The following is an 18,930-nucleotide window of genomic DNA, read 5'->3' as shown; positions in this document are numbered from 1 at the left end:
TCTGTCATAAATATAATATCTTTTAAAATCTCCAACACAACTTATGGGCATGTTCCCTCTCATAAATCTAGGCTGCCTGTCTCGGATCACATTTTGCTTTTCAAGCAATTTTACAGCTAAATCCTCCCACATAATTTGTAATAGTTTCTTTACAAAGGACATGAAGCTAACTATGATCCTTTACTGACTTATGTAGCATTTACCACTTTCCTGTTTTTAGAATCCTTATCCCTTTCAAGTGGAATTCTAAAAATATCAGTTAAGCCACCAACTAATTTCTAATCCTTGCTTCTATTAATATTGGCAGAAGGGCAGTTCATTTCTTAGCCTTTGTCCTTGCTTGATTAAGCAATTCTAATCTTTTCCTGACAATTTGATTGGTGACAACATGACCAGCCTGACTGGAACACCAGGCAACCAGAGACTCTTGCCTACAGAGGGCCTGAGACCAGCTTAGCTACAGGAAGCCCTTCAAGTAACTGCTTTGTTTTTCCCCTTCCTACCCATTCTTTCTTTGGGTAAGAAACCACAGCTCCTATCCTAAATGCTGGGCTAGTGTTTTAAAATATAGATTAATTTTAAATGTTCATTATCAGCAACCTTTGTGGTGCAGAGGTAGTCCTCTGGATTCTGTTAATAGCTTAAAAGGTCTTCTAACAGTGAGGTCACCTGAGCAGACCATGTGACCTCAAGCTTCATCTATAAGTGGAGAAGCCTTCTCTGATGAGTGACATCTCTGCTGAGATCCAGAGGACAGTGTGGTGGACTCTCTGATGCCCCATCTAGAGTGCTTCCTGACTGAGGCCCATTCCCCTAGCTGCGTCTCTTTCCAAGGGAGCTTCCCGGGAACAAGGAAAACTTCTCACCCAAAGACACTCCTTCTTGAGGGAGCCTGTACTAACTAGCTAGTTGATGTAGGGCTACTCTGGCCCAGCACCTTTGCCTCTACTTGGGACTACCATGAAAGGGCATCCCAGCTCCAGACTCCTAGTGTGCACTCTGCTGCAACTACATTGCACTTCAACTTCACCCTCTGCCCTATCCTCATGTCCTTATAGGTGTTGGTCATTAACGTACCCCCCTTTTTAAAAATATTTTTTTTGTTTTATTTATTTTTGAGGCAGAGAGACAGAGCATTAGTGGGGGAGGGCCAGAGAGAGAGGGAGACACAGAATCTGAAATAGGCTCCAGGCTCTGAGCTGTCAGCAGAGAACCCGATGTGGGGCTCAAATCCACAAACCGTGTGATCATGACTGGAGCCGAAGTTGGACGCCCAACCGAGCCACCCAGGCACCCCATTAACGTACCCCTTAATAAGTCCCTGCAGCAACTCTCCACCTGACAGTCCATTTCCAGGAAATGACAGTTGGTATTGAGGGTGATCACAGGAAGGAAAATCTAATATGGGGCCTTTGAGCTGGATCACCTGCAGCTGGCAATGAGGTGGGTGATGAGGACCCTTCACTGGAGGTCATAGGTTGAGCTCTGATAATCCCTGGCATGTGTAGTGAAACCATTGTTAAAGCTGTTAGCGCTCTCTGCTTTCAAGACTTACTATAAAGCTACAGTAGTCATGACAGCCTGATATCAGCTAAAAAGCTAAAGGATAGACATATAGAGCAATGATACAGAACAAAGAACCTGGGAACAGACCACACAAATACAGTCAACTTCTCTTTGACAAAGGAGCAAAGGCATTTTAATGGAAGAAGAATAGTTTTCTCAGCAAATATATGGGAACAATCGTACATCTACGTGCAAAAAAATTAATCTAGACGTAGACTTAATGGCTTTTACAAGAATTTACACAAACTGGCTCATAACTGAAGACCACCTAATTCTAAAACCCAAAAGTATAAAACCTCTAGAAGAAAACCTAGGTGACCTAGAAGTGGGCAATGAATTCTTAAATATAACACCAAAACCATGATCAATGAAGAAAGACATTGATGAACTGGACTTTACTAAAATTAAAACTTTCTCCTCTGTGAAAACCATGCTAAGAGGATGAAAGATAAACATAGACCAGGAGAAAATATTCACAAAATAAGTGACAAAGGGCTCGTATCCAAAATATATAAAGAAGTCTTAAAATGCAACAAGAAGACAAACAACCCAATTTAAAAATGGGCAACAATCTGAACAGACACATCACCAGAGAAGGTGATGACAAATAAGCACAGTAAAAGATACTCAATATTGTATGTCATTAGTAAACTGCAAACTAAAAACAACAAGATGCCACTACACAATTATTAGAGTGACAAAAATCCAGAACATATACAGCACTAAATGCTGCTGAAGATATCGAGCAACAGGGAGCCCCACTCACTGCTGGTGAAGGATAGTTAGGCAGTTTCTTATAAAGCTAAACATGCCCTTACCATGTGAGTTGACCATGACACTCCAAAGTACGTACTCAACTACACTGTAAACGTATGTCCACACAAAAACCTGCACACAGGTCTACAGGAGATTTGTTCATAATTGCCAAAGCTTGGAAACAACCTGAATGGTCTTCAATAGATGAACTGATAAACTGTAGTTCATCCGGACAATAGAATGTTACTCAGCACTGAAAAGAAATGAGCTATCAGGCCACTAGAAGATATGAAAGAACCTTAAATGAAAATTATAAGTGGGGAAAAAAGCATTTTGAAAAGGCTATACCCAGTATGATTCCAACTACACGATGGTCTGGAAAAGGCAAAACTATGGAGATAGTGAAAAAAATCAACGATTGCCAGGGTTTTCAGGGAAAAGCAGGAATAAGTGAAGCACTGGGACTTTTAGGGCAGAAGCTACTGTGAATGATAATGTAACAGTGGATACATTTAACAAATGACATGCTTTTGTCAAAACTCATAGAACTGGATAGCATGAAGAGACAACTTGTTTTTTTTAGTGTTTTTTTTTTTTTTTTACAAATAGTTTATTGTCACATTAGTTTCCACATAACACCCAGTGCTCATCCCCACGAGTGCCCTCCTCCATGCCTATACCCCCTCCCTCCTACATCCATCAGTTCTGTTTTTGTCAGCATTCAAGAGTCTCTCATGGTTTGCCTCTCTCCCTTTCCCCCACCATTTCCCCCCTTCTCCCCCTTGGTTCTCTGTTAAGTTCCTCCTAATCTTCCTATACGTGCAAACATATGATATTTGTCCTTCTCTGCCTGACTTATTTCACTCAGCATAACACCCTCAAGGTCCATCCATGTTGCTACACATGGTCAGATTTCATTTTTTCTCATTGCCATGTAGTATTCCATGGTATAGATAAACCACATCTTCTTGATCCATTCGGCCGTTGATGGACACTTAGGCTCTTTCCATGTTTTATCTATTGTGGAGAGTGCTGCTATGAACATTGGGGTACATATGCTCCTATGCCTCAGCATTTCTATATCCCTTGGGTAAATTCCTAGCTGTGCTATTGCTGGGTCATAGGTGAGTTCTATTGTTAATTTTTTGAGGAACCTCCACACTGTTTTCCAGAGGGGCTGTACCCGTTTACATTCCCACCAACAGTGCAAGAGGGTGCCCGTTTCTCCACATCCTCGCCAGCATCTCGTGTTCTCTGATTTGCTCATTTTAGCCACTCTGACTGGTGTGAGGTGGTATCTCAGTGTTGTTTTGATTTGTATTTCCCTGATGAGTAGGGATGCTGAGCATCGTTTCATATGTTTGTTGGCCATCTGGATGTCCTCTTTGGAGAAGTGTCTGTTCATATCTTCTGCCCATTTCTTTACTGGGTTGTTTGTTTTTTGGGTGTAGAGTTTGGTGAGTTCCTTATAGATTCTGGGTATCAACACTTTATCTGATATGTCATTTGCAACTATCTTTTCCCATTCCGTTGGTTGCCTATTAGTTTTGTGGGTTGTTTCCTTTGCCGTGCAGAAGCTTTTCATCTTGATGAGGTCCCAATCATTTATTTTTGCTCTTGATTCCTTTGCTTTGAGGGATGTGTCAAGTAAGAGGTTGCTGCAGTGGAGGTCAAAGAGGTTGTTTCCTGCTTTCTCCTCTAGAGTTTTGATGGTTTCCTGTCTCACATTCAGGTCCTTTATCCATTTTGAGTTTATTTTTGTGTATAGTGTGAGAAATTGATCTAGTTTCATTCTTCTGCATGTTGCTGTCCAGTTCTCCCAACACCATCTGTTAAAGAGGCTGTCTTTTTTCTATTGGATATTCTTTCCTGCTTTGTCAAATATCAGTTGGCTGTATACTTGTGGGTCCACTTCTGAGTTCTCAATTGAAGAGACAACTTTAACATTAACTATGGCTTTTAGTTAATAATGATGTTAGTAATATTGGTTCACTGAATGTAACAAATATACCTCACTAATGTGAGATGGTAGTAGTAGGGAAAATTGTGCCAGAGAGGAAGCATATGGGAACTCTCTGTACAGTCTGTCCAAGTTTTCTGTAGACCTAAAACCATTTTACAAAAAGAAATCTACTAATTAAAAAAATTATTAACAATGGTAAACTGGTATGGGCTATCAGTGGAAGGGACAGCATTAGCTAGTGCATTTGGTAGGTGTGGGGGAGTTATAAGGATCAGGACACCAAGATGGGGTGATTGTTGCTGGATACTTTCAATGCACTGGAGGAAGATAAGGAAAGGCTGAGGTTGGTTAATCTTCAACTCAAGGTGAAGCATGGACATCCCCAGGGCTTCTCTGGCGGCACACAGAGAGACCTTGAATCTTATAGGAGGAATTGAGAGTCAGATCCAAGACTTAATGATATAGACAACAGAGCTCTGGAAAAGGCTGAATTCTCAATCCCAGCAAATCTCCTATGGCAAGGTCAGGGCTCCAACTAAAAGGAGGAGGACCCTGAAGCTTGGGGTAGGGGTGACTAGGTTGTTACGTTCAAAAACCTTTGAACCCCAGGTGTTCCTGTATGCTCTGGGCTCTGAGCGGTGGTCTACTCCACCATGTCAAAGGCTACAGCCCCCACCTTCCCTTCTGGCTGTCAGCTGATATGAAAGCTCAGGTCGCAATATAACCCAGTAAGGAAGAGCTAGCTAGGTCTGGCCAAGGAAGAAGAGATTGTATCCTGAAGTTGCTGCATGACCGAGCAAGGTGTGCCACCAGGATATGCTGGACCAAGGGGCAGAGTCAGGTAGGCTAAGGGAGGGCTTATCAATGGAGACACACTTCCCAGGACACAGGATTTAATGCACTGGGAGGCAGTGCTAATTTGCACCTAAGAAGATTCTTGGAAGTTTGGAAAAAGTGATAACCCACACACTTATTGAAATATAAATGTCATAACTGCTGTGGCAAATGGTGGAGGAAGAAGTCAAGTCTCACAGAAACAGGCATGCTAATGTAGATATACCTTGTAAGGCTGGAAACAAAACACCAGCCAACCATGTTTCACAGAAGGGCTCAGAGACACTCTGTTTACCAGATCAGTAAGGACTGGGAAGCTGGCGGCCGCCAGCATCGATGAGGAGCTCAGCAGTGTCTGTGCTCTGTAAGCCAGAGCAGCCAACAGCAGATGCTGTCATAGCGTGGGCTCCCTTACAGCAACGGGGATATCAGGATCCCAGAATCGTAGGTGGCTATGCTTAATCATCAAAAGCAAGGTGGGTGCAATTCTTGTAAGAGCAGCAAGGCTGAAGTGTTGGGGCAGGAGGGGGACCTGCACCTAGCCATGAAGACGGTTGATAAAACCCGGTATTCCTAAGGGACAGATAGGCAGCCAATAAGCTGTTACCTAATTATACAACCAAGAGAAGTCAACAATGGATAACACAGGCTGAGGGAAGCCATCCCAATGCGAAGTCAGAGTCCTTTGCTCCATTTCCACACCTGATCTGGTCTTGGACCTGTGCCCCCCCAGACTGAGGGAGAAGCTGGGTCCTTATGAGGATGAATGACACAAACCACAGCAAATGCTGTCATATTTCCCCTGGGCCTTCTCCAAAGTAGTCTACAGCTAGTGGTCACCCTCCGGCCACCCTCCACTCGGGAGAGGGGATCACCCGGACTTTCCAGGGACTGCAGGAGACAGGGTCCAGGTTGAGCTGAGAGCTGTGTGCCCCAGGCCTGTCTCTGCTGAGACCTCTTGCCACCTTCCTAGTCCTTCAGCCTCCCTGGGGACTGTCACCTCGGGGATGTGGAGCAGGACAACAACAGGCAACCTCTGTTTCTCGTTTCATCAAACCAACTTCCTACAAGACTTGTTTTTCTGTTCTGAGGAGCAAAGCTTGTCTCCATCTTTATGGCTACTGCAAATTTAAAGGGTGGTTTCCTCTACTTGTCTTGAGCCTCACAGAAGAAAGGGTGGAGCAAGGTTGTTGTTTTATCTACAGCCATGAAGGCACTACCTCCACGAGGATGTTAAATATATTAGTGGTACAAGTGCTGGGTGTGCTCCTTTTATATGTTAGTAATAGAATAGTAACAGGCAAGAAAGTCCTTATTCGGAAAACTGAGGTTTTTCTTTTAAAGACAAGCTGCTATGATTTTCCCACCAAGTTCACAGCAGCATGATTCACAACAGCCAACCCAAGCGTCCATCAGTGAGTGAGCAGATAAATGAAATGTGGTCCCTCCATACAATGGACTATTAGTCAGCTATAGGAACACTGACACCTGCTACATGGTGGATGAACCCTGAGGACGTGATGCTCAGTGACACAAGCCAGACACAGAGGGACAAGTATTGTGTGATTCCTCTCACATGAGTTCCCCTGAGTCATAATTCATAGACACAGAGAGTAGAAGGGTGGGGCCAGGGGCTGGAGGTGGGGATGGGGAGTGAGTGTTTGATGGCGATGGAGCTTCAGTTTTGCAAGATGGAAAAAGCCCTAGAAATCATTTGCACAACAGCGTGCACATAGTCACACTACTGTACTACACACCTAACAATGGTTAAGATGGTAAATTTTATGTCATGTGTTTTTTGTCACAATGGCATGCTGTTGGTGTAAATTCCATCCCTTGGCCCCTGAACACCAAACAGCCACATGTTGGTCTGCTTCCTATATTTACCATTTAGTAAGTGATACATCACGATCTCTCTTGCCACTACTAAGATGCTCCAGAATTCGGTGTGGCCCCCACTTCAGGGTGCCCTGACACAAGCAGCCTACCTTCTGACCCACTCCTGGAAGCACACAGATGTCAATACGGAAACTCCATTTGCTCAGTCGGGAGAAAATAGCCTTTGGGACAGAAGTTAGGGCACAAGGTGGGGGTGGCCTTACCAAGGGCACACCATGACATACTTCACACCATCTAGTAGTTGACGCTAGTTCAATTCAGCTAAAGCCAGTGCTTTCTAATGACGGCAACCTAGTCTCTCGGTAGCTTCTTATTTATGACACCCGTGGGAGTCGAGTAACTGTCAATTATTATTGCAGGGAAGGAGGTAAAGAACCTTAAGTGTGTTTTATACCTTTACCCTGAAGGAGAATATCAGGCAAAATGGAAAGGAATGGGGTCCTGTGGGCACGACGCTCAATTTCAATGCACTTGTGCACACAGCACATAAAGGCCCACTTCCTGCCTGATTCTTACACTAGATTGACAGGCTGAGGAAGACTTACAGCTGCTTATCAAATCCATGCCTGCAGCCCATGCTATTATTACTCATTTCCCTCATTTGCGCCTGTTTCACGGAGCGACACTCTCTTGCTGGGTCTGTTTACATCTTGTAAACGTGCTGCTGGCTCGGCTCTTGGTTCTCAGTGCCCCCACTCACATCCTGCTCCTTCAGACCTCTTTCCTGCTTGGACCTCGTGGGAATGGATTTTGATCACAGGGGTTTTTAAGGTGTGCTCCAAGCAAGCTGATGGAGGCACTTGGACATGCCGAGTCGATGACAACTGATGTGACACGTCAACGGAAGCGTGAGGTACACTTGAGCACTAGCTGTCAGCAGAGGAAAGACAGTTAACTCGATGCACGTGAGCTAAGGACAAGAAAGCCATCTGGGGGCGCCTGGGTGGCTTAGTCGGTTAAGCGTCCGACTTTCACTTAGGTCATGATCTCGCGATTCGTGGGTTCAAGCCCCGCGTCGGGCTCTGTGCTGACTGCCAGCTCAGAGCCTGGAGCCTGTTTCAGAGTCTGTGACTCCCTCTCTCTCTGACCCTCCCCTGCTCACGCTGTCTCTCTCTCTCTCTCTCTCCTGGAAATAAATAAAACATTAAAAAAAAAGAAAGCCGTCTGGCGGTGCGGCTGACAGAAGAGCCAGCCCGTTGTGGCCGTGTGACTAAAGTGGCTCACTCTTCCTCTCTCGGCTCCCTGCACTCATGGTCTGGGCTGCAAACACCATCCTAGGCCAGAAAGAATTCAGATGCAGCAAGACCCAAGAGAGAGTCCAACTGTCTGTGGCCAATGGATGTGTCATAGAGCATGTCCAGCCACCCCCTGGTATGGCCATGCGCAGGGCATCAATGGTCTGGTCAGATCTCATATTTATAGCGCTGTACCCCTGGCGCTCACCACGAACTGCTCAAAAGCTTTTGGCAAGGCCTCTTCTGCCCTCTCTGGAGTGGTAGGAGAGGCGTGAGGGCACCTGGAAAGAGAAGGAACTCAGCCACAAGGTGAGCCCCAGAAGGGGCCAGTTTTAGACCACGTGAGGTGCCCCCCTTTGGTACGCTTGCCCCTCCAAAAAAAAGCCACCCTGGGGCCTGGGGGGTCTGGGGAGCTCAGTTGGTTGGGCTGTGATCCTGGTTTCAGCTCAGGTTGTAATCCTGAGGTTCATAAGGTCTAACCCCATTTTGGGCTCGGATTCTCTCTCTTTCAATAAATAAATAAACTTAAAAAAAAAAAAAGCAGCCCAAAATGTGAGATTCCCCAACTTTACTTCCTCATCAGCTTAGACTGGAATCAGTACAGAACTCCAAACTCCTCATTAAATCCGTTGGTATCTGTGCGTTGGGGAAGGGGAGCTCCTTCCCTGAAGCAGTGAACGACTTGTTCCTTCTGAGTCTAAAGCAGCAGAGACTTGGGCTGCTCTCGGTTCCTTGGTGCCAGGCCCCAGTGGCTGTCCAGGAGGGTCCTAAAGTGTCCGGGGCTCTGCTCACCAACACTGCCTCACCCCGGAACATGGACTTCCACCACCGAGCTGAGTCCTGACCAGGAGCTGCTCACTGAGTGGCCAGAGGTGACCGGCCGAGAGCAGACCGTCCTGCTGTCTGGCCAGGGAGGCCAGCACCTCTCTGCCTGGGACCCGGAGGCCTGTCAGGAAGGGCCCACTAATTTATTGCTATAATTAGGATCTGTTTTTATAGTTTCAGTTGCTGGCAGAGAAGGACACAGGAGCTCTTTCCAAGGAATACTCCAGGGGGCCACTGGTGCCTCCTGGGCCTCAGTGGGGCTGGCAGGGGCTGCTGCCCGGGGGGTCCGCACCTGCCCCTTTCAGCCCTCCCTCTCTGAGCACACCCCCCTCCCCTCATCTCTTCTTCCCCTCCAGGCACAACTCTCTAGGTGTATTCATGGCGCTTTTGCAATGGCCACACCAGCCTGGCTCAGCTCACTGTGGGCCTTGACCGGCAGCAAACAAAACAAAACAAAACAAAACACAGGACAACCTTTGGTCTCAGAAAAACAAAGTCTGTATGAACAACACTGAAAATGGACCCGAGTGCCCCTGGGGAAATTGTCCAGGGTCAGGCTCTTCATTCGAATCTGAATCATGAAGGCTGTTTTCCTCAAAGACTCCAAGGCCCAGAGCAGCCTCGCTGTGGTTGTTGGGCCTTCGTGGTGAGCACGGCCCACAGCTGTCGCTTGGCTCTGCCGGGGAGTCTACACCCCGTGCGCTGTGCCATCGCTGTGACACCCCTTTCTCCTACACGTTCGCCAAAGGGCTGCCTGCCTCTCCAAGGCCCAGCTCATTGCACAGCACCAGAGGCCTGCTCCCTGTCCTGTGGACATCTGTGCGGTCCAGTCCATATATCACTCACCCTCTCTGCACTGGGCACCACTCCGGGGCTGCACTGCATTTGTTTGTTTTTTTAAACATACATGTTTTCCGTCTCCAAGCAGCTTACAGTCTCTACTCTTACACTTCCCCCACCTTCCTGACAGCACACAGCCAAGTATGTTGTACAAAGCAGGCCTTCAACAGACCCCTGTCTGGGACGGCCTAATGTCCCTGCTGGGGTGAAAGATGGAAGGCACAGGTGTTCCAGAGACACCCCCACCCTGTCAGTGGCCAGCACTAGGCATGGAACCCCCAGTGAACCATAACCGTCCTTTTCCTCAGGGCTGGCTGGGCTGCACCCGACAGGATTTCTCCTCCTCCATTTCAAACTAATATTTGTGGAAAAAGAGACAATGTTGCAGTCCTAGCCAATATGCATAGATTAAAATAATGAACAAACCTAGCAGCCAACCAGGAGGAGTTATTTCACAACAACTCTGCCGCTGCCTCCAGGATGGAGCCCCCAGGGCGCAGGCAGCTTTAATATTTAATGCAGTGATTCGATGGGGTAGCAAAGGGGCCTGGCCAGGAATGGAACATCAAGTCACTGGGAAATCAGGATGATTATTACTTATTCAGAACCCACTCAGGAACCAACAAAAGTTGAAAACAAATGTGACTTTGCATCCTAGACTAGACTCTTTTCCCTTTCCTAGATTCTCATGGTCAATCCAAAGACTAGGACTCCTAGGCGGTGACCAGATCAGAGTGATATTTAAGAATAAAGAAGCACTCACTACTATGAAGCAGAGACATCACTGATTATGGGGAGTGGGGATACTCACTGCCACATGAAAAGGAAAAGGACAGCAGTCTTTCTGAGCTGTGTGAGAGCAATGGCCCAGGCACGCACGAAGATGCAGCCGGCGGACATGAGCATGCATGGCCGGTTCATGACACGTTTCCTATTTCTCAACTGGTACAGCATAAAGACTAAAATTTGAACGGAGTGCTTGTGTCCTACCTTAACTGCCATGAGCTCCTCTCCATTTCAGACAGCAGCCTGACGCCTCCATACAAGTGATCACGTTCTTGCACAGTGACACCTGCGTGAATTAAGAGTGGTTTCGTTTCGTTTCGTTTCGTTTCGTTTTGTTTTGTTTTTTACCTGTAGTTACAAAGGTCGCTGGGTAACATATACAGCTCAAAAGGCATCCATGCCTCCGTCGGCGATTTGAGGGAAACGGGGAAGATGCAGATTTGCTTCCATCAAGTAACAGGTGCACTTGCCCTTGCTGCTCTGTTTGAAGATACAGCTACAGGCAGGCTTGCGTAAAAGAAGTGAAAAGCGGGGCGCCTGGGTGGCTTAGTCGGTTAAACGTCTGACTTTCGCTTAGGTCATGATCTCGCAGTTCATGGGTTTGAGCCCCACGTCGGGCTCTGTGCTGACTGCCAGCTCGGAGTGTGGAGCCTATTTCAGTCTGTGACTCCCTCTCTCTCTGACCCTCCCCTGCTCACGCTGTCTCTCTCTTTATCTCCTAGAAATAAATAAAACGTTGAAAAAAAAAAGTGAAAAGCTTGTTAGAGCAGACGAAGGCAGCTCAGTTTCTAAGTTGTAAATGGACATCGTGGAGGCTGATGGAAGGGCTGCAAAGCCGGCTAAGAGGCACCTGCATCCCCTGGCTGGCTCCCCCAAACGGACCACTCCTGAAGACCCAGGAGCAAGCACCGGGAAGCCTCGATAACTGCACCGCAGTGTCGTGTGCCTTTGCACAAGGCTCCCCGCGAGCCTTGCACCATCCCCACACGTCTGCCCTGTCACCCGCTCAAGGAGACACACGATCAGCAGTGCTGTCCGCCACAGATATGACATCATTTCCAGATGCTTCTAACTCTGACCACCCACCCACTGGACCCAAAGGCTCCTCTTGGTGGGGACAGGGGCTCGTGGACCCATCTCACAGCCATGGGTGACTGCCATGTGCAAATCACACGTGCCATGTGATACTGGAGGTTAAAGTCAAGGCACAGCCTTGGATGCATGGTGGCACTGGAGGAATCCTTCTGAAAGGACGTTTGAAAGGTCCTCACGAGAGGGAGTATTTCTGCCACATTCTCCATGTGGGCTCCCTTTTCTCTTTTTTAATTTTGTATTTGCCTTTCCAGTCATATACATTTTACGTGAACAAATTACCAACAAGCAGGCACTCACTCCTCACTGTTGGGGCCTCAACATGCACTGAGCAAAGGGTTCTCCTAGGTCACTTCTGACAATATTTAGAAAGACATTGAAACAGAAGCTCTTGCACTGATTTGTTATTAAAGGATGGAGTAAGCAAGATCCATGTGACCCAGATTCTGTGACCAAAGGGTCGCCTATGCTGGATAACATCACATTGCAAAAATACAAGACGGAAGAAGAAAACATCAGTTTGTCTCTGTTCCACTCAGCTGCTTCCCATTCTCTGAGGAGCCTGAGCGAGTTTCTTTTTATTCCACAGGACTTTTGCTTACTTAAAAATGTGTCATGAAGCAAATCATAAGCCATGTCTCCTGTGGTTTACCTTATGATCACTTTCTGGAATTAAAATCTCTCTCTACCTGACTGTGTGTCTCTGAAATATTTATGCTCAACTCACATGTCTAAGGGAAAACAGTTGGATTTTTGTTGGCAACTTCGACTCAAAGTATCACACCTCCCTCTGTGACTCTCAGATTCACAGAGCCAAAGCCTTTGCAAAGACCTAAAGACAATGTTGGTTAGAGGACAGAGCACTCTACCTGGCCACCATCTGCAGCAGTGACAAGGTTGGTGACTCCACATGCAGGTCTTTGCTCTGAGAACTCCTGGGAGAGTCTCCAGTAGGAAAATTAGCCTAACTTGACTTCACATCACCAGCGTATTCCTTATTAGGCCACCACAGGCGAACGTATACGTGGCCATGCAGAATTTAAGGAAACACATTTCCTTCACATAAGGCTGCATTGAGACACTTCCTGTTCCTCCCTGAGAGTTCTTATGGTGAAGCCTGGATATCATCAGAGCATCTCTCTCTAGTTTTGTCACCTGAGGGAGACGGCCTAACATGATGAGGTGCATAAGCACCATCTACAAAGGGTTAAAGGGTACAGTCCTTGTCATCAGGGGGCTGATGGTCTGACACCATGAATGGCACCCCTGCGGGAGCAGTCACCACAACTGAGCATTAAACAAACAGATTGTGATATGTACTCCCTCCTTCAGCCTAACATCTGACCTCTGCCACCACCTGATGTCCAGTCCTTGTTCCTTTTCAATATCTGCTTTGCTTCTCCCCTCTGGATACCTGCTGGGACTGTGCTTCCTGGCCACCCTGCTTGGCTTAGCCAGTGAGCTCTGAAACTCCCAGGCAAGAGGATCTCAGACCAGTGGGAGGTCCCTGCAGCCACCTTTTTTCGTCCTGCCTAGGCAACTAGGCAAGACTTCCAATATTGATTGCTCTGTCATCTCAGGCCTTAGGACGATGTGGAGCAGAGCTTGTATACACATCAGGGACAGGACACGTGAGCAGAAAATAAACCTTTGTTGTTTTCAACTGCATGGATTTTGGGATTGTCTGTTACATAGCATAACCCTGAGTATCCTGAATGTTGTACTATGATAAGGAAAGGACTTTCCTAAAGTCATAAATATCCATGTAGGTACTTTCTGGAGGCTTCTGGTCCTTGTATGGATTTCAGCAGATCACCTGGTGACACTTGTCACCCATGGCCTCTCCTCCATGCTGTTTTAGCATTCTTTCCCAATCCTGCCATAGGCTCTTTTCTGTTTCTTCCTCCTCCTGTGACCTATCTGCACGCCCTCCTCAGGCCCAATTCCAGCCACTTCTTACTCTCTTTTTGGGAGACTTTATGCATTGTCTTGACTTTAAATATTTAAATTAAAATTGTATTCCAATTCTGATCCAGTGTTCTCTCCATTCATATGACTTCTCCAAAACTCAACATGACCCAAACAGGTTTGCCTCATCTCCAAATTGCTACTCTTGGTAACCTGCTCATTCTTGCTGCTTCTGCTTTTCCATGCTTGAACTAGCATCCCTGGTTCTTCACTGTCCTTCTTGCCCAATTTGCCAAGAAGTTTTCCAGTTCCTTTTGTATTTTAGCCTGCTTCCTGAATATATCCCTTTCTTTCCACCTCTATCATACCAGCACCTTCAAGAGTCAGGACTCCAGTAAGACAACCCTAGCTCCTTTCTGAATCTCTCAGTATATCCTGCAACTCCCTCTCAGATTTGTCTCTGCAAACATTTGTCGTATGTATCAATTCCTTGGACAGTGTTCTCTCTTACCAGTCAAATAAAGTTCAGGTTTCTCTGCCTTAAATTCTAAGTCTTCTGTCTTTATCTAGCGAGCTTGACTTCAAACTTTGTGCTTTACTCTTCTGGTCTGTTTCTCTCCCTTTCCCTGAGTTGCCAACTCATGATGAATATTGGACACCTGTTGCTTTCAAGATTCCAGCATTCTTCTCCCTTCTTCATCTGGTAATGGCACAATGCCTTTGGAGTACTGTCTCTCACCCATTTCATGTGATCTGGCAGGGCCAGCAGCCAGAGACCACAGAGTGGACATTTGCTTATGGTGACCTTGTGCCCCAGTTTTCCTATCAGGGTCCTGGGTTATGCCTGTTTTCCCAACAAAACTATTAGCAGCACCCCATGTCTACCTTCAAAAGTGTTAAAGGTAGGTGCATGCAGAGTCACCCTACGCATGACCCATGAAAGCCCATTAGAATCCATCTGTGGGATCATGACACACATGCTGGGAAAGAGACATTCACTCTGGTGGTCAACCATAGCCCTGGTTGCTGGCAGCTATGTCTTTGTCACAAGAGGAGACTGTTCTGAAGTGGAACAGAGAGGCCAGCATTCAGAGGGAAGGACCTGATCTTAAATTCCTAGATCCAAGCACATCTCATGTCTAGGAGCCAATAAATTCCCCTTCTGGGAAAAATCTAGTTTGAGGTGAATTCTTGTCACCTGTAACCAAAAGTCCTGGTGGACATATGGCTTGGCTTCAGCAGTCTCCTCCCCTGTCCACGTCCCCTGTCTTTAGGTCCTGCTGGAGTGCCCACCACCGTGCAACTTTCCTAGGTACTCCAGCCTAACTTTTTCAGGCAGATGCTGATCTGGAAAGTTTTAATTCTTTGAATTCTCATCATGATTATAGCCTCTGCCCTGCAGCTTCATATACAATGTTTACACTTAACGTCCAGTTGTTTCAGGATGTAGGCCTTTTTTTCCTCCAAGGTCAAAACTATAAACTTCTGGGAGAAGACAGGGACCCCATTTAATCTTTTCTCACATTTTCTTGAGGCCAAACAGGGTGCTGTGTACACGGCAGGAACCCAATAAATATTTGTTGAGGATATGAATTACAAATGTAAAGGTAATATTGACTATGTGTCTGAGCAGAAGAGTGTGTGTCTGGTGGGAAGAGGGCAGTGGGACATCACCTGCTGAACCGGGCTAGGCCAGCAGGGTGGACCAGGAGAGAGTACTTCACCATCTTTCTTTTGCAGGAAGAGCTTCTCTGCTTCTTTCATCCAGACTCCATGCCTTTACCTTATCTTAAGCCATTTGTCTGACTTCCTTCTCTGCCTCTGGGACCATTCTGGGACAACGGTGACCTCCTGTTACTAACCCTAATGGATACTTCCAGGTTTTGTCTTGTTCTCTGAGCAGCAGGAGCTGGTTAGCCAGTTCTCCCTCTTGAAATCTCCGTCTTCCCTTGGCCTTGACAATGACTTTCCTTCCTTATTTTCCTCCCGAGCTCTCTGGTTGCTCATTCTCAGTCTGGTTTTCCAGCGCTGGCTTTCCCAAGGCATAGGCCTGCATTCTCTTCTCCACATCTTGTCCTCCCTAGACAATCTCATCAACACACTGTACGCTGATGACTTGAAACTTTATTCTCCAGGCCAGACCTCTTCTCTGAGTTCCAGATGCATGTACCCAATCACTTACTCACCCACTTTTCTCTTTTGTCTCATAGCTGATTATGTCCTGAATTGAAATAATTATTTCCACTTATTGGTAACAATATTTGTGGTTACCAATAGTAGCAAAAACAACAAAAAATTGCCTTGAACAATAAGGATGTGTTAGCCCACATTACAAGAAATCCAGGGGCAAGGAAGTCATCAGCAGTTCACCACCACCATCACAACCCAGCTCCTTCCACTTTTTACTCAACCTGGCCCTTCATGTTAGCAAAAAGGCCACTATTTCTGAGCATCCTCAAAATACCTTCCAGAAAAGGGCTTTGTCTTAATACAGATCTCTTTTTCATTAGGGTGGAAATCCTTTCCCCAGGAGCCCTCTCCCCTGGAAGACTGGACCATATGCTCATGTCCTCTGTACAAGGGAAGCTGTGAAGGTGAGTAAGGTTTCTGCATTTCCGTGGTCACTGTCATCTCCTAACTAGACAACAATAACAGCTTACTTGCTCTCCTATTTCTGCTCCTGCCTCTCTTCCATCTGTCCTGCACATACTGCAGCTGAACAAAATGTTTTGGAGTACAATGTGTGTTTGGGTATGATGTCAATGTGTTTTCTCTTCTCCATTATTGAGAAGTTTTCCATCATCAAGACTAGGCCATGAGACGACACTCATAGCTGCAAAGAAGGGTCTGCCTAAATAAGTGGCTGCTCAGTTTGGAGTTTTAAATCTAAACTTTTTAAGACCTCCTAGAAAGCCATAATCTTAAAAGCACAGCTTTCAAGAGAGCGAAAAAGGAATCATGAACCAAAGCTTCAGAGCCTTGCCATAGAGCAAGAAGCCCAAAGATAACACAGGAGATAAATTTCTTGCAACATCAGGAGAAAATACTTCCAGGTCTGTGAAGTTTGAAGAGCTCTGAAAAGGAAGACACCTGCTCGGGTCTCTGAGAATGGACCCGATGCTCATCCTACAGCCCTCAAGTGAGATGGCAAACAATTCAGATGAGTAGAGGGAGAATTTGAAAGCAGAGGAGTCCCTGCTCAGTTTCCCCTTTCCAGCTCTTCTCTAGAAGAGACACCTCTCTGTGCCAGGGCAGGGAGAGCACAGGGGCAGCTACCTGGGACGCAGTCAGGCAAGCAGAAGACCTGAAGTGGTGCCTCTAGAACTATAGGAAACTCCCAAATCCCTTTGTGCACTGGCACAGGACACTGAGAGGGTCACTGAAACAGATGTAACCTAGGGTCTGGTCAGGCTGACACTGTATGTAATGAGCCCCTGATCAGAGGCCAGCAGCAGCAAATACAAGCACATGGGCAGAGGTGGTGGGACAGGTCTACCACAAGCAGGGGCCTAGGGAGGACACCAAGGCCTCTGCTGCCATGAGGTTTTCTATCCAGCTTCCCCAAACCCAGATGCCACTGAAGGAGAAAGGAGGGAGGAGTTGAAGGGAGACGCCTTGGATTGACCAAGATCTGAGCCCAACAGTGAATTAGGTCGAGATAAACTGAACCCAGACAGAAGACAAACAAAAAACATTGCAGGCTGGGCTATGCTGAGGAGTGAGAATAGCTGCCTGAACACAGCAGTCTGGGGGCTCCAAAGTGGAGTTCCATTTTACAACACAGAGAATGTTGGATATTCTTTGTACAGCTGTGTGAAGCACATATAAATTTTGTTACCTGTCCACTCCTCAAAGCTAATCTTTGAAAGTTTTCTACAATACCTCTGCATTCAAGATAAAGTCTGAATGGTCTGGTCCCTGCCTGGCTCTCCACTCTCATCTCCGGCTGGTATAGGTGGCAGAGGAAGAATTACAAACGTGAACCCAGGAGATTGGGTTTCAAACACTCCTGTGCTTCAGTTTCCCTATATTTAAAGGAGAGATCAGAAGAGTGAGCTGTTGGTGAAGAACACTGGCATCCCTTGATAGAGAAATGTATAGCTGGATGCGCACTGCAGCCTCTTTATTTGAAGTAGACTTCTTGAGGTTTCCTAATCAAGGCTCCAAGGTCTGCATCCCCTTCCCTGTGGAGCATCCAAGTATCACAAGGTCCTTCCTTTCCTGGTGACTTCAAGGCAGTTATCAGAGGACATCTTAGGACGCCCTTAATCTTGATGTGGTAAGAAGCTTAGAGGTAGATCATTTAACTTGTGCTTGGTGGCAACTTTTTATGTGCATGCAGACTTCAGTCAATGGCAAACCTGCACTTTAAAAATTCAACTTGATAATCTTTTGTTCCCACAACAATTTGGCTTGGTCTTAGCCAGATCAGGACCAAGAACAGCAGAGGTAGACCCAGTGCACTCCTGGTAAAGCTCCTGGGTTATCCACTTTCATATCTTCCCCTGACAATCCCCAAGTGCCAGCTCATGCGGTGGACAAACTGTCATTCTCAGAAGGCACACAAATGCCCATCCATGTAAGTGTGCACACATATGATTGTGTGTGTCTGTATCTAGGAATGGGAGGGAGTAGTGTCCAACCAATTACATTTCTCTTCTTTGGTCAAAAACTCATTAATGAATCTAGTTGTTTTGAAAATGTTTATTCAAAATTTGGGTGTTTTTCATGAAATGTTTTTTACATTTCAAAAAGGAGATAGAAGTATAACACTGACAAATTTTAACATCTTAACTTTTATTTTGAAGAATCTTGTTTTTCCTTTTTTTCTTAAACATAATTGTCAAGTTAGCTAGCATACAACGTATACAGTGTGCTCTTGACTTCGGGAGTAGATTCCCATGATTCATCAAGAATCTTGTTTCTCCTAATGGCTGCATGGTCACCACCTGTGGTAGGTAGAATAGTGCTTCACTCACCCCCAGGTCCATGTCCTGGAATCACGAATCTGTTACTTTATATGACAAAAGGGACTTTGTGGATATGCTCATGCTAAGGATCCTGAATGGGGAGGTAATCCTAATTTGCACAATCAGGTTCAATGCAATCCTTTTACGTGAAAGGGGGAGAATGAGAGTCAGACAAGCATATGTGGCAATGGAGGTAGAGGCTGAGGTGCTATGATTGGCCAAAGAATGTGAGCAACTTTCAGAAGCTGAAAAAGGC

This window comes from Hyaena hyaena, unplaced genomic scaffold (assembly GCF_003009895.1).
Source record: "Hyaena hyaena isolate Hyena2069 unplaced genomic scaffold, ASM300989v1 scaffold_20, whole genome shotgun sequence".
NCBI lineage: Eukaryota > Metazoa > Chordata > Mammalia > Carnivora > Hyaenidae > Hyaena > Hyaena hyaena.
The sequence above is the reverse complement of the archived record's forward strand: the minus strand, read 5'-3'. Positions refer to the sequence as shown.